We start from the raw sequence: 13,086 nt of genomic DNA, 5'->3' as shown, positions 1-13,086 counted from the left end.
GTTGGCAGATTCATGAACTGATTAATAAACAAATGACTTACTGAATAAAAGCAGTTTCGTTAAAAAGCCTTATAAGCAATCTAATTTGGATTTAAATGTCAAGATTCTGCTCTTGTGTCTGTTGATGGCATCAATTTCAAGAAACACAGGGTTAGAAATTAACACTAGCCCGCTAGCTCGGGGCTATTGGTAATTCCTGCGGGCTAGTACAAATTTCCCAATTTCCCCATTGTTTTAACATTAGAAGAGCATTTTATCTTTACCCGGACTAGTAAAGCTTTTCAGTCTAGTTCTAAGGCTGAAACAGGATTACAGTTCAAACATGTAATCCCAATCTTTCGTTTGCTGAATCCATGAATTCATGCAGTGTCCTGGCTTTGCAGAATCAGGAACATTATCAGATTATTATGGGATACAGAAACTGTGACACTGAAGTTTGCTTTCCAGAAAGAAAAAACACCTCTATAATTTCAGTTACACCATACAGGCACAGCAAATTTTGTGTATTTGTCTGTTATGTTTGTTCAGAGTGAGTATAGTTTCACATTGCCTTAAGCAATATCTGAGCACTATGACAAACTGACAATGGGGACACATTGTACCCTTGTCGGGAATCAAACCCAGACCCTTGGTCGCAAAAACAAACACTTTAACCACCAGACTATCACAGAGATACTTTTTAGTAACAGTTACAGGGACCGAGGTCAAATTAAGACTGTTATTATGTCAGGATTCACCTAGGTCTATCTGTTTCCAGACCCGCGAAATCCATGTTAGAATAGGTCTTCAGCAACCCATGCTTGTCAGGCTCGCTGACTCGGTTGATGTATAAAATGTCATCGTATCATCGATCGATCCACGCAATTGGGATACGATGACATGCATCAACCAAGACAGCATCACCACCCGATCCCGTTAGTCGCCTCTAACGACAAGCATGGGTTGTTGAAGACTATTCTACCCCGAAACTTCACGTGTCCCTTCGAAGATACACCCTTTTGGGTGTAGATACCACGTGCGAAGGAACACCAGGATGTACAACATATACTCTCCACCAAAAGAAACGCGCACCATAGAAACATAGAGAAGTATGTGCGTTAAGAAGAGGCGTTTCAAATTACGTGTACCAGTTAATGACAAAACTAACAATCGGTCAAGTGTTACCACGGAGCGTCTTTATTCTTATCACGATATGCTACACGTGATTTACAATCTTTCCACGCAAATTCTGCACAGACAAATGGTGCATATCGAGACATGGATCTCTGACGTCACATGTGATGCGTTCAGGAGTATTGGTTCACAGTATTGGTTCACACACGAGTATGTTTGTTTGTGCATCCACCGAATCTAATATCTCTTGAATATGAGTAATACTTCATATATTAATCAACATGTATGGTATTCGCGTTTCTTTTGACAGTGAGTATATTAACAAATTAATGGCGCCGCCGTACACTTTCTACTTTCGGAACTTGTCGTTTCAGTTCGATTTCGAGATACAGACAGATATGCATATGTGAATGGTTCGCTCACTCGTGCCGAGAAGATTAGAACATTCATCTGACGTGACGCAGAGACGTATCAGATCAGAGTGAAAGATCGGACTTCTATTAGATTGCTCTCGGTAATAAACTTCGGGCGACTCAGGCTTGCTACCTGTGACACATATTTTGATTCACAAGGTTATTTTTATTCGGGCCCAACTTTGCACCCTCAAAGAAATGCAGTCACACCCTGTCTCCGCCTTCAGAGACGATGGACCAAGTAATGAAGCCCCGGCCCAAATCTGCCGTGCGGGGCTGTGTCTTGACAAAATTGACTTTCTTTATATTGACAGTAGTACCGCGATTGGCAAAATCAAAACAAGGAAATTTGAGCAAGAACTTTAACTAAAGCTTCAGGTATGGTCAATAATGGTCATATTACCAAGTACTTCCACTGATTTTCCTACCTTAACTAGCCAACTGTCCCGCATGTTTCATATTTAGATCTGTACATAAAGGTTGTGTTTAGGGACAACAAACGATCAACAACACTGTAGAAAAAGAGCGATGACTTGATCTTCCCCTTTATTCCAGAAGATCAAGCCTTAGGTGTCCACATTTCACAGCTGTTGTGATACAATCGAGGATGTCCTGTCTACGATTCTTCCAAAGAGCGCAATACGATTCATGCTCCAAAGTTGTTTAATCAGGGTCACAGAATTCAAGGTCTTACTGAAGCATTTCAAAAGTTTTGTCGTAGACATACGGAGAAAATTTCCAAATTTGACGCATCTGTGACTAAAATGATGTCTGATGCAATTCCCTATATTTTCTTGTACTAAATTCCCGTGTGTGTTTTTTAAGGTTGACTTGCCTTTGCATGTGTTTGTGCTACCGGCGGGGCAGCAGCCATGATAGAACTGTGATGAAGCAAAATGAGTCTTCACATAGATACCCAGTAGGAATAAGCAATAACCACAAAACAATCAGAAGTTATAAGAAGGGTATTCTATATTTAACCTAGTGGTTAAAGCGTTCGCTCGTCACGCCGAAGACCTGGGTTCGATTCCCGACATGGGTATAATGTGTGAAGCCCATTTCTGGTGTCCCCCGCCGTGATATTGATGGAATATTGCTAGAAGCTGCGTAAAGCCATACTCACTCATTATATTTCTAAACACACGTTCTTATTGAATCATTTTTACAACACGTTTCTTTAACTCGTCGATCCGCTGAGGTGTCTTTAATTAGTGCATCGTGATAATCTGAATGCTGACACGTGTGTTAAACAAGTGTGAACTTGTTCTACTCCATCAAACATACAGCCACATCAGAATTCCCTCGAAGGATGTTCACTGGTAACATTATGTCAATACCGATTCTACATTTTGTTTGTTGCACGCAGTGTCTAATTCATACTCTGATACTTTCTTCACAATAACTAGTTTCGTTGCTTTAAAATCGTCCTGAAATCTGGTCTAATCATTTTGCACGCACTGGCTTCCGTCTTGAAATAATAGCGACAAAACCCTTTCTATAATCGTGAGAAATATCTGCCGAAAGCAGAGTCGATTGTACGATTCCGGCTATATAATGGTCATTCGTTTATCAATCATAGTGATTAGACAAGGAGTTCACGAAAAGGTGAGCGTATCCTGCCCCACCGGTGGCACCCGTCACAAACACATGCAAAGCCAAGTCAAGTGTTCACCTGGATAAACACGGGAACATATGGTACAAGTCAACAAAGGAAACTACGGGGTGATTGTACGACTGCTTCATTGAATTAATCCTCAGTATCAAGTATATGTACTTGTATTTAGTAATAAACACCGTTGTGAGTGAGTGAGTATGGTTTTACGTCGCTTTTAACAATGATCCAGCAATATCACGACGAGGAACACCAGAAATGGGCTTCACACATTGTACCCATGTCGGTAATCGAACTGGGTCTTCGGCTTGACGAGCGAACGCTTTAGCCACTAGGCTACCCCACTGCCCCCATCGCTGAGGCGTTACCACAGTTGATATATGTACTTGTGTAAACTACACATATGGAGAGACATCCTTATTAGTATGGCCACATAGTTAACGTTGATAACAATATGAAGTGCATTACCATGATTATCTATACATATGTTAAATCAGCCATCAGTCTGATATGTTAGGCATATCTTAAGCATAGTTTTGTCAGAATTATGTATGTGTGTGTATATGTGTGTGTTTGTGTGTGTGTCTGACTCATTGTCTGTGTGTATATGTGGTAGATAACTACATAACACATCAGAACGCACAATTGTTAACCATACAGTTTAATAGATTGAGAATTGTTACATAAATATATATATATATTCCTGCTTGAGCCTGTACATTAATTGGATATCTGGTCTCCCCTGGCGGGAAAGTGAAACACTATTTTACAAAGACTTTAGCATTAAATTTAATTCCCGAATAATTATAAGAAACGAGTTCTTTACAATATTTACAACGCATTTCATTTCTATTGTCCAGGGGCGGTCGGGTAGCCTAGTGGTTAAAGCGTTCGCTCGTCACACCGAAGACCCGGGTTCGATTCCCGACATGGGTACAATGTGTGAAGCCCATTTCTGGTGTTCCCCGCTGGAATATTGCTAAAAGCGGCGTAAAACCATACTCACTCACTCTTTTGTCCAATTTTTAGGAATCAGGTAACGGGCTAATGACGTTCTCAAAAGTCGTATATGTGACTTAAGGCAGAGACACATATTTTATCGACCTGTATTTAGTAAGGGAAACATAACTTTGTACATGTATAACTTATGTCTGCATAATGTGCATGCATCTTTATCAATTTAATTGTCAGCCCGAAATCGGACGAGCACATATTCGATAAAAACATATTTATTTCCATAAAGTGGAGGGATGGGCAAACAAGCAAGTTTTGCTTATCAGAATGCCTCTCCCAAACATGATACACATACAAATTACAATGTATTGAAAGTGACATGAGAAATAGCATACATTGTTTAATTTACATTAAAGAGAAGTATTGTTCTGTAAGTGTTTAATTACTGGATGATCTTTCGTAACTACAGCTACGTTATTATTTACATCCATCACAACAACATCGCAGTATCATATAGCAAAGCCAACATTTCAGACAAAATCTTTAAATCGGCAAGAAGATAGAATAAAACTGTGCACTGTTTTCAAAATTTCAAGATTTGTTACAGTCGTCGAATGTGAATTACCATTTAGAATTGAATTTAAATCGTAGCCTTTTACGAAATAATACGTACTGTTTAAGGGACACGTAAGAAAGAATTGAAGTGCATCTTCCGGGCTGTCGGATATAAATCTGGCAAATTTGTCGGCGTTAAGATCACTGCAGCCAAGCCTGGGACGGGAGTGTATAACCTGACAGAATCTTGATCCATAATTTACATCAAAGTACATACCATTTCTATCATTGCTTTTTATAAAACTTTTAAAACTTCCTAAGCTACTGGCACTGGTGTATTCAATAGGTAGTGAGTTCCAAATAGTAGCTGTATCTGGAATAAATAATTTGGCATAATTATTTGATTTACACTTTATGTTTTGCACCTGCATCTAATCACTTGCATCCGACGCTGTATTTGGAACAAGGATGAGAGATAATCCGTTTTTAGATTGTTAACCATTTTATTTTACTTTTGAAAATGCATTCTTTCTTCTAATGACGTAGGATTTGTTTCTTTTTAAAGTTTACCGTGACTAGTGCCACGAACAGCCCCACAAATAGTTCTGAGTGCATCTAGATTCTGTTTTTCAAGTAGTAACGTTTTTTAGTATGCAATTGTTCTTACTGTTAATCCTCCGCCTACTATATATATTCTGTACAATGTTCCTCATTCAGTCTTGCTTGAAACGGTATAGGGTTCTATACCGAAACGTCGCTTTTCACAGTATTCAAGAAGTTGTTATCCATAAAATTGTATCTACCTTGTCATCCGTCAACTTCTAAGTAATGCCTATCAAACAATTTAGGAACGCCTCTTCTTTTGTTCAGTTGTCCCATATGTGGTAACAATAGTCAAATAGTGGTAATATAAAATATTTATACATAGTGTCCAGTGTTTTTCTATTCAAACGATACTTGAAACGCCTGAGACAGTGAATCATTGGACTTACTTTCTTAACTAGGCTATCAATGTGATCGTTCCACATACAATCTTCTTGGAGAGTAAGTCGGAGATGTTTATGAGAATGAACTTCCTGAACAGTAGTGTTACTCATTTTCAAAACTGGTTTTACATTGGGAAGAATCTTCCGGGAAAATTGGATAGATACTGTTTATAAGAGTTGAAATCGACCTGCCAGTTTTCTGCCCAAGAGGATATTCTAATTCGATCGTTATTCAGACAATGTGCTGCTCTGGGTGGATCATTTACCACGGCATATAGGGATGTGTCATCGACAAACAATCTAATATTACTATCAATATCGTCTATAATGTCGTTTATGAAGATTAAAAACAGTAGAGGTCCTAAAACTGACCCTTGTGGATCTCCGACCGTAACTGGTCGTACGTCTGAACTATAGCCATTGATAACAACCCGTTGCCATCTACTTTTTAGGTAGCTTTCAAGCCATCTCAATAATTTCCCTTCAGTATCATAGGATTTGAGTTTATGGATAATACCTTCATGCCAAACTTTATCAAAGGTCTTACTAATGTCGCAAACTATTGCTCTGATTTCTTTGCCTTTATCCAATTCTCTGGCAATAAAATCATATAAGTAAGTCAGGTGGTTAGCGGTAGAATCTCCTGGCATGAAACCTGATTGAAGATTTGTAAGCAAATTATTATCTCTTAAGTAATCTCTAAAATATATTTAAAAACGTATTTTTCGAATATCTTAGCCACACAACACATGAGAGCTATAGCTCAATAATTACTACATTCATTAATATTACCTTTCTTATAAATAGGTACATCGAAAGCTTCTTTCCAACTTACCGGAAAAGTAGACTTGTTCAGAGATACATTAAACAATTTAGCCAGTGGATATGATATCGCTGAAGCACTTAATTTCAATAATCTATTGCCGATACCGTCGGGCCCTGTTGCTTTGGTTACATCAACAGACAGGAGAACATCTTGGACTTCCTTTGTTGTTAGAATGATAGTAGAGACCGATTCTTCTGTTTTAAGCTTAATATTAGGGAGAATTTTATCAGGATATTATACAGATGCCTGGTCAGAGAAATAAATGTTCATCACATTTGCAAAATCTCTTGAATCATCATGGAGTATGACGTGGTAATTAATGGGAGGAAATTTTGCATTAAATCAAAGTGTGTTACACAAAACGGACATGCAAACATATTCAAATGAACATGCATAAGCATACATGATTGTTACTAAAGCCTAAAAGAGTAAGACAATCCCCCCCCCCCCCCCCCCCCCCATACACACACACAGATATATATATACGTAATTACAGATAAGAACTTAAAGAACTAAGTCGTGGTGTTTCATTAAATAAAACGGCCAAGTTCGGATGCCAACTGACGGTTAATGATTCCTGCAACTACCCACGAGTACAGACAATCACTCCCTAGGGTTCCTGTAGCCATGCTGTCTTTATTTCTAAAATGTAAGTTACTTTTCAATCACCTAATTGCGATTAATTACACAGCTAGGAAGACTGTGCCATTTCTCTCGGCCATCCATCTCCATTATGAAGACGTCCATTGCTCCAAATCCTATATCAGTTTGCTTTGTTAGTCCGTATCTGCCTTGTCCTGTACCTTTACAGTCCTAAAAAACTTGTTTTGATCCTGGTCATGTGACCTTGATTACATAACCGTTGGCCCTGATTGAGTTGGAAATAAAATCAGAGAAAAATAGAGGAGGTCTCGTCTTAAACCTAGCTGGATTTACGCAAGGTGTGACGGGGCATCACCACCCCTACCAATAAGTGCTGAATTAGCACATTGTTATTTTCATAGGTGTTCTAAATTTGATTTAAATAAAACTCTGCTGTTATATCTTTCTTTCTGTGTTACTGTTATATGTCAAACCGTTGTACAATGCGGTATACATGTAGTTCTTACCCATAGCGATGTTGATGTACATATGCATCCATTATTATGACAAAACAATACTCTTTCTTTGAACCTTCTTAAAGCAACATAAGATTAAGATTTGTAACAAATGGTTCAAGTATGACTTAATTCAATAATTTGAATCCATATTTTTTGTTCATACTGATATGATTACGGTAAGTGTAGATGCAAGATTTCCTAATGTTTCAAAGTATGAACCACACCAAACGCGGGAGAAAATGAAATAGTTGGCATCATTATTGTGGACATCATTTAGATAACAAAACAGGAATTACAGTCACAGTAGGTTAAGTCATGATTTGGTTTTTAGGATGCCAACCATTCTCTCCAGCGGCTAACAATAAACCCGATAAGCCACGATCAGTGCATACAGAATGAATTACAAAGTAGGTGTAGGATTCACCGTTCATTATGTTACACAACCGGCATAAGCCGAAACTGTTTAGATAACATTCATTCCAGATAATAAAACAGGGTTTACTCAACCAGCTGTTGAAAGAATCAATGATTTTACCAGAGGTTAAATCTGGACAATTTTTGGCTCCCACTCTCAAATGTGAACACCCATCTTGGGTAAGGGGGCAAGCTGACTCCACCCTCTCCACAACACGACGCATCCTGAATTCACCCTCTGCTTCAGCAACCCTTTTTTTCCCAATGCTAAGTGATCGTCCAGTGCAGATAACTTGTGAAATTGTTCATATTGTTTGCATTGCTTTATCCAAACCGTTCTGCAGCGTGTCTGCTAGGGGTGTCTCCTATAGATTTCATGATTTCATCAATTTCATATGAGACCTGTTTTGCGCGTTGAGGGAAGTCTATAAGTCATGTCTTCTTTTGAGGCGTTGTAGTAGCCAGGTGTTGACACCAGCAATAAAAAGGATGCGACAAAACTGCGTACACACTAGGTTTAAAAACATGGCATTAGCGGATGTATTTGGTAACCGTTTCTACATTTCCCTCGATTTCAATTAGGCAACCCTTGGTGATAGACCAGAATATAAATCTCTTTAAGGACTACTTATTAAGGCTCCTGATGACACAGTGACAAAGTATACCATCGATAACATCTCCTTGGAGGTTGCAATGGTGATAGAACCTGAGCTGGCACGACAAATTCAAAGTACACTGAGCTCATGGCCATGCTATACGATCGGGTACTGCGACACAGAACAATTCAGTGGACAAGAGGGACACCCTATGTAACATAAATGTCGCTGCCAGATCGACGTAGGGTATTTTAAGTGTTGTTGGAATACCCTTCACTACCATGGTCTAGAGAGTCAGAGGTGTTCTACAACCCTCACATTACCAAAGTAGATGTGGCCCTTGAGGGGGTGCCCGACCAGTTATACAGTCAAGGCATGAAGGCATATCAACAGTGGGATTAAGTTGAAAAGCTCGGGGCTGTAAAACGTCATCCTGAGGTTTCCATGGTCGTGAAGGACCCAGCTCTAGCAGATGTCTCACTAGCCGAATTCTTCGCTACTGTGGCTCGGCTTTTGGACAACAGACGATGATCAATTACATTGTAGTGGATAAAGAACACAGAATGCAAGGGAGGCTGTAACCGTGCAGATTACTAAGAAGGGAGAGACATCTAAATTTGTATGTAATGCTAGATGCACAGCTCAACACAGATAATGGAAGATTTGTGCAAGCTGTCTATTGAGAATTTGATAGATATCATCTGTACGCAAACAGGTGGTTGTAAAACAGCTTCTACCCTTAAAATTTTACAAATTCACTATCATGAGTGTTTCGAGCACATCCTGACAACTATAATCGATAACAAAACATGCCTATCTAGAGGTTCGGTGACTAAGGATCCCAAGGTATACAAAGTTGACTCCGATAAGTGCTTACATGACTGGTCTGGTTATTTCATGACATATGTAAAGGAAAACCAACCCTTTTCATTGTAGATAATAGCAGTGCAAATAAAGCACTAACGAAAAAAGATCCGCATGGGACCGGAAAGTGAGTTAAAATTGCCCACAAATGGGGTGAGTCAAAACAGTATATAACTATGTGGAACTGGAGGACGGGGAAGGGGAGGGTGATAAAATAAAGACTCACGTGGGGGCATTTTTGCAAAACATTACATAATTATGTGTGAACTAGAACCTCCATAGTGTGTACTACTCAAACTGCCTGACAATGTTCAAGGCCGTACTGTATCAACGAGGGTCAGGGTTGGTGTAGATGCCAAAATGGAGCTGTGTTGCTTTGTGGCAGATTACCAGAAAGTTGTGGAGGTAGACCTGACTACAGCCTAAAGTGAAAACATGAACGTGTTGTGAATAGAGGTGTATGGCCTGAAGAATTAGACCTTGGGGACATGGCAGTCCTTGCTGGATTCCAGGCCTTAATAAACACGCTTTGCTACCTGTAACCGATCACGACCACCGGATCTGTTTAGTAATCTAAAACTATTCTGCAGGAGAAAAGTCTATGCATTGCGGTCAATCGGACATATTTGGAATCATGCTAAAACTGATGCAGAGACCGTCTCACCAATTTTATTGTAAATGATCAAAGATTGTTTTTGTTTTAAACATGAGTGTTACAACTTTGTAAGCATAACATATCATTATGAATTAAATTCTTTGAAGTTATAATGCCTCGTTTGCCAAGCATATATCACTTGGTGACCGATGCTACTTTTTGAAGTCGCGCACAGAAGGGGAAAATGAAATTGCGGGAAGAAATGTGAAACTAAATCCTGGACAGTTTTGACAAAAAATGTGATAACGCCTGATGTTTCCTACTTGTACAGAAAGAGGATAATCCAAAACAAGATCAACATCAGAGATGGCATGAAACAATAAGTCTTGGAATGATCGAAGCGTGGGTACAGCTGTTTGGAAATTGTTTTTTTTTACACCACAAGGTAGAAGTGCTAAAGAAGAAGGGTAGTTATATGTGAAGAAATTAAACATATTACCAAATGGATCAGCGAAACGTTTACAGTATAACTAAATGCCTATACATGTACATCTACCAAATATACCATGTATAGTTTCAAACCCGAGGGTTGCTCGCACACTATACATTTTGTGATGTTATGAATCTACATAAACCAGGGGTAAAGGAAACTATCACTCTTAGTTCATTGTATCATATGTTTGCTTTTTAAATGAAAGTATCTTTCGTTTGCGATATTACATCCCAAACATATAACTGTACTCGTGCTTAGTCATCGGTAAAAGAATAATTCTATTTTTATGTTGTGATATGGCTGGCCGCCAACGTTCGCTTTCGATCCTAGGTTTTGCTTGTTCATAGAAACTCAATTCCCCACTTTAAGTCAGCGCCATTATTTATCCATGTCTCATTCCGCGTGATTGGGCATGATAGTCCAAACACAGCCAGGTTCATACAGACTTTCTGCAGAACAGTACTGTGCAAGTCAGCTTCCAAAACCCCACGGAACATAGGACGAACTTGGACGATGTGTTCAAAAGCCAGAGCATGCGTGAACCAACACAATATGAAGTCCATTTCATATAAGTTCGTATTTTGTATAGGAGAAACCATTTCTCCTCGGGATTACTGGTCAGCGATTGTAAACCCTGACATGTCACCGAGGAGAAATGGTTTGTCAACTTATAAACCGACTCATCGCATAGACAACGTTTTTAATTAAATAACTGTGATAAAAACTCTCAAATGTATAACCTGTATCGGAGATGAAATATCGCCTGCAATCGTGAACTCGGTTCCAAGAAACCGGTGACATCAGCACGTGGGTTTCGCAACGGTGCGAAATCTGCACATGCGTCTCGCAATGGCACGAAATCTGTACGTGCGTCTCGTAGGCTGAGACTATTACACGTTTTGCTTTGACTGACGCTTATTCATTGTACAGTCAGTGACAAAAGAGGATGTCTGACAACGAGACAGTTATTTTTGACTTAGTCAAAATTTCGATCCCAGGAGAAAGACATGGATGATTTTCAATTTCGTTTTGGGGAACCAATGACGGAGGAGATTATGAGAGAGAAGTTAAAAGGAACTGTTTCTAAGCGAACTCGAATGAAAAATGACTGGGCTGTGGGTATTTTCAAGCGATGGCAACAGGAGAGAATGCAACTCTCAGTCAAGGAAAATCTTCGTTTGCCTCCTAGTTGTTTGACACAGCGTTTGCAGGACATGGAAAAGCCGGACTTGAACACTGCCTTGACATCTTGGCATCTCTTGTTGTAGTTTTTGTTCTATCAAGGGTTTACAATGATTGTAAGCCCCGTTGCGAGGTGTAACAATCGTTGTAGTACCTCCTACGAGGTGTTACCACAATTTCAAAAACTCCATATCGAGTTACACAAATAGATGGTTTATAAGTGATACAGACTTTATTGTGACGCACATTTTAGGTGATTTACATTACCGGATAAATTAGTGCGCAGTGACCCAATTACAGGTATTTTCTTCACATCTTCGCAAAACAGAGTAGTTTTCCATAATTCCATAAATAAGAAAACACAAAGCATTGTTAATCAACTGTGAAATGTTTTCGGTTCATTGAGGTATGTATCGAAAAACCGATGTGCAAACTTTTGTTAGAATCCGCTACGCGGATACCTCAATGAACAGAAAAAATACACAGTCAATCAATCAGTTTATTCATATATAACTGTAAGGCCACAGGCCCATAGTACAGAATACATGACAATGTGGAAGCGGTAGGGAATGTTACAAGGATTCATTTCTTAATAACATGGCATGATATATAAAGAGAGAGAGATTTTGTATAGCCGTTTTGCTCACATGTGAAATTAAAGAGATAAACTTGTATTTATTTGGATGTACATAGTATTTCTGTTCAATATATTTTTTCCTTAAATTGTCATATTTACAACATACAAGTAGAAAATGAAATTCATCTTCGACAACATTTAAAGAAGATTGTTTACATAATCTTAAACATTTGGGTATTTTGTTGTGTCTGCCAACTTCAACCATTAACCTGTGTGAGCTGCATCTAAATTGTGTTAATGATATTCTGCATTTTCTTATATTTACATCAGTTAAATATTTTTCTGCGCATATTTGCATTTTAAAATATCTATAATATTCACATTTGCTAGAAACATCTACAGTAGATCTCCATGTTTGAAAGTACATGTCAAAAAGCGTCTACCTTATTTTCGATATGAACATGGCATGATTCTCTAAGAAACATTGGTTTTCCCAGATGTAACCATACCCACATTTATACAGTAGACATTTAACATTGTATGCCCAATTTTGATCTCCATTCTTTTCATACAATAGCATCATATTATAACATTTTTTTGGCAATCTACTTACTGGCATTTTTAGTAATTTTAACCAGTATCTTATGATTTTTAAGTAGTGATATATATACAAGGGCATGCGACCACATTCACCATAAACCATTACGTTAGACGTACTATGTTTAACACCAAGAAATCTTTTGCATGCGTATAAATGTACGGATTCAATTTCTTTAGCCTCTGCAAAACCCCATATTTCTGAACCA

This window comes from Haliotis cracherodii, unplaced genomic scaffold, assembly GCF_022045235.1.
Source record: "Haliotis cracherodii isolate W230 unplaced genomic scaffold, xgHalCrac1.p SCAF_15, whole genome shotgun sequence".
In the NCBI taxonomy this organism is placed as follows: Eukaryota; Metazoa; Mollusca; class Gastropoda; order Lepetellida; family Haliotidae; genus Haliotis; species Haliotis cracherodii.
This window is presented reverse-complemented; position numbering follows the sequence as displayed.